The sequence below is a fragment of the Netta rufina genome, assembly GCF_964035555.1.
Source record: "Netta rufina genome assembly, chromosome: Z".
In the NCBI taxonomy this organism is placed as follows: Eukaryota; Metazoa; Chordata; class Aves; order Anseriformes; family Anatidae; genus Netta; species Netta rufina.
In genome coordinates, this window is record NC_140126.1 from 57,717,379 (window position 1) to 57,721,988 (window position 4,610).

Sequence of the window (4,610 nt, forward strand, 5' to 3'; positions counted from 1 at the left end):
GTTCTGCTGACAAAAGAGTTTGCAGGAGCTTCCTCTGGGTCACCCGACCTTGAACATGCAATGCTGAGGGGTGTTGCTGGGAGCTGATGGAGAGCCCTGCGGCAGGGACGGCGGCGTGGGCACTGCCGGGAGCAGGCAAAGGGCTCGTTACAGGGAGCAGAGGTCGCTCCGTAGTCACTGCTGCTCTGTGAAGCTGAAACAGCAAGTGAGAGGAGCAAGTTGTATGGAAGACCGTAACTGCTCACTGATTTAGGGGCTGTGGTTATTCCTGACTGTTCCTGATCACTGAGTAACTTTTCCGAAATATTTAAAGTGGGAGCTCCGTGAAAACTAAAGGATTGTACAAAAACGCTGAGATCAGTTTCTGCAAAAACTGCTGTTAAGCTCAGATACATAAAACTGATTTAATAAATGAACAAAGCTTTGGGTATTTTGGGTAAGGCTGGCTTATTTTAAGCAAATTGTGCACTAGTAGGAAATCAGCTGGTTACTACCAGTAGGGATTCAAAACTCAATTCTCACAGACCCTGCATGCTTCTCCCCTCATCTCTGCGAGCTGAGGGGAGTTCTGCTATTTTTGCTCTACGTTTTACTTTCTCATTTTCTGTTTGGTTTCAAGTTAGTGCTCTTGTGAGCCATGCTGGCTCTTAAATGAGGCATCGGGCAACGCAGCACAACTCCCCCTTTACCAGCAGAGATAAGCACGCAAACCTGACTTTTATTTGTGGATTCCTGAGTTTTTAACAAGTGGAGTTAACAAGTAGAGGATAAAAGCAAACAGGCCAGGATAGAAAGTCAGATTCCTCCGCAGGGCTTCTCTTCTCTTCAAAACTTTCTTCCGTTATAGACATCTCTTTTAAGGAATCTGGAAATCTTTTTATTCCATCTGCCTTGCTTTTTTTTTTACTGACTCCCGCGAGCATTTGCCGCAGCAGCTGCCGAGAGGCCGCTGGGCCGTGCGGCTTCCAGCAGGTGGCAGCGTTAGCAAGGGTACGGATCGCGGGGTCAGAGCCCACCTCCGCGGTGCGATGCGGGGAGTCTGGATGCCGGGCTGGCGACCCCCAGAAGGCACCAGGCAAGGTATTTGGAAGCGTATCCTCATTTTCCTGTGCTTCTTGGGGAAGGCACACAGGCAAAGATGAGGCACTTGAAGGGGACGTGTGAGCTCCAAACCCTTGGAGCAGCCCTTACAGCCGTGACGGCGCCAGGTGGGAGCACTGAGGCAGGCACTGGGCAGCTCTGCAGGCGCAGCGCAGCGGTGACTAAAAATGAAAATTCGGCGCTGTTTCGGGACAGACGCTTCGTCCTTTCGGCTGCGTGAAAGGGAGCACGTAGCTGCTCTCGCAGAAGCACAACCGCTGTTACTCAGTTCCTGACATAAAGAGAGTTTCCAAAGGTTATTCTGAAATATGTTTTAATTGAGAGGTGACAGTATGGTATGAGCATATATAGTTTTCTACCTTCGGTCATGAAATAAATTTCGCAAACAGGTTTGGGGAAAACAGCTACTCTTAAAAATAAAAAACCAACACGTGTACATCCTGTTTGTTGTGCGTGTCAACGATTGGAGCCTTTTAGCTAGCGCTGCCTTTTGGGGCAGCAGCTGCAGCTGGGATGTTCTTGTGCAATGCACTGAGAGCATGCGAGACCCACTGGGTCTCGTTTCATTCTCCGTCAGCAGCTGCAGGTGTAGCTGTGCTTTAATGTGTTTAGCTTCTTCCTGTTGCAAACTCGACTTTATGGTGTTATTTTATGTCTTACTACAGCTTTTCAGAGACATCTTTTCCTAAAGAAAAAAGGCTTGATACAAATGCTCTCTTCATCTATTGCATTATAACTTTTGAGTTATAACTGTTGATTCACTTGAAAATTGAAATAATTGAAATAATAGGTTGAAATAATACAAAGGCAAGTTCTCAAAGTCAGTGAGTTCTCCTCAGTCATGAAGAACCGTTCTGTGCCCCAGATGGAACATGGACAGTCAAGGAGAATGAACGTTTATCCCTTCTGGTTGGCAGTTTGCTCTGGTAAAACTGCACTTAATGTACTTAGGGCTCTGGGGAGGCCTCGTTGCCGTCTTCCAGTACCTAAAGAGTGCCTACAGAGAAGCTGGGGAGGGACTCTGTCAGGAAGGAAAGGGGAAATGGCTTTAACCTAAACAAGGGTAGGCTTAGATTAGAGATAAGGAAGAAATTCTTCCCTCAGAGGGTGGTGAGGCCCTGGCACAGGCTGCCCAGAGAAGCTGTGGATGCCCCATCCCTGGAGGTGCTCAAGGCCAGGCTGGATGGGGCTTTGGGCAACCTGGGCTGGCAGGAGGTGTCCCTGCCCATGGCAGGGGGGTGGGATTGGGTGAGCTTTAAGGTCCCTTCCAACCCAACACATGCTATGGTTCTGTGATCCTATGGTGTTACATCATCCTGCAAGGATGCAATAATAAAAATGGAAGGTAAATGAAGCATTTTTATTTGTTTTGTGTGAAATTCCATTTGCCTCACCAAACACATCAACCACATAGCCTTCCAAAAGATGTTAAATTCAACAAAGTTCATCTTCAATTACTTTTACTTGACTGTCTCATGGGTTTGTATATTGGTGCTGGGTCTAGCTGGGATGTTAACTTTCCATGCAGTGCTGTGCTCTGCACTTGTAGCTGGAACAGCACTGATATCACTCCAGTGTTGTGTCTATTGCTGTGTAGTGCTGGCACAGCATCGGGCCTCTCTCCAAACCCCCCAAGAGCCAGCAGGCTGGGGGTGGGCAAGAGATGGGGAGGGGACATGGCCGGGGCAGCTGACCTAAACCAACCAAAGGTAAATTCCTTGCCATGTGGTGTCACACTCAGCAATAAAAGCTGGGGAAGTAGTGGGGGGGGAGCTCTTGTTATGAAGACAGTCATCCTCCCAAACCGCTACACTCACTGAGGCCCTGCTTCCTGGGATATGGCCAAACATCGCTCCTTGGTGGGAAATAGAGAATAACTTCCTTTCTCCTCTCTGCACTTCCATGCAGCTTTTTTTTTTTTCTCTTCCTGTCCAAATGAACATTTAATTAAAGGAATTAAATTATACTTATCTCAACCTATGTTTTTTGTTGTTGTTGTTTGTATGTTTGTTTGTTTTTTCTTTCCAGCATACTTTCTTCTTCCCCTCGTCTCAGGATGGGGAGTGAGAGAGCAGTTACGGTGGAGTTCAGCTGCCCAGCTGGGTACCACAGTGGTCAACAGAGGTTTTTGTTTGCTTGGTCAGAAACATCTTACTGGTTTACAAGCTAGGAAGAAATCAGTTCCTCACAAAGTAGGTGGTTGCACAGCCAAGGGACTCCCTCAGTGTTCTCCAGGTTGTTATTCCTTAAATACTGCTTCACTCCATCACAAAGGATGTAGAATCTCTCTGGGAATACCAGACTGACGTGCACGCTGCTTACATGCTTGCTGAACGTGCAGTTTACATGAAAACACTGTGTTTCTGAATAATCATGGATTTAGCAAGTCTAAGATTCACTGCAGGAGTGTGACTTCTGCAAAATTATTCTTTGTCCATAGACAGATGATCGTTTAACCTAAAGAACACAACTTAATATACTTCTTTAATGTACTATCAGGAAGTACAGGAATTAGTAATTTCATTTTATTAAACTTTGTTCTTCCTGCTTTGTATAAGGAAGTCGGTGGAGTTTGAAGTGGGGATTAGAGAGTAACTGAGGAATTAGTCATACGTCTGTGTTGATTTAACTAGGCTGTTTAAACAGAAGGCTTGTTCAGAGTTAGTAAGACTGGAATGGAAACTCAGGACACTTTCTTAGTCAAACTAAGGAAATGGTGAGGGTTTGACTTGGCAGTTAGTCACATCTTCCACTACTTACAAGAATTTACATTTTTCAACTATCCTGCTTTGGTTTGAAGAATTTGGTTGTTTTAGTATCTTCAGTGGTGACTGCATTGTGTTTCCTCACAGGTCTTTCCTCTAAGAACGCTTTTCTTTTTGCTGAATTTGGAAACTTGTGTGATAAAGGTGAAGAAATGTCCTACTTACATATACTGGTAGCTGGAAGAACCGTAAGTGCAACCACCCCAACTGCCCCTAACTGTGCAGTATTATTTAATTACTTGTTTCTAGGATATATTCCATATCCCAGTTGCTGTATTATTCGACTGTTTCAGCAATGGAACAGTAGAAAACCAACAGGCAAGGAAACAGCTGTCTGAAATCCCTGTAGCTTACTGTTTCCCCCCCACACACACACACTTCTAAAGTATGCTTTCCTCCTGGACGTAAACCTTGATGATTCCTTAGGCAGGCGAAGCAACGGGGTCTGTAAAGCCACACGGTGCGGTCAGCCTCCTGTGGTGCCCGCTGCTGAGAGCAGCCCCGTACTCCAAACTGTTCTGTTCAGGCCTGATGCTGTGAAACAGCTTGGTTGGACCCTTGAGAGCTAGTCAAAAGGCAAAAGTACTTCCTTCAGGCTTTTAGGGAGGCTTCTATTTGTTCTGCAGTAATGACGTTTGTTTAAGAAGTCTATACCCTGTGAAGATCTGCGTTCTTAATCTAAATAAATGGCTTTCTCTGCATTGACGCGCAGGGCTCTTAAGCAACATGGAAGCATCATGCCAG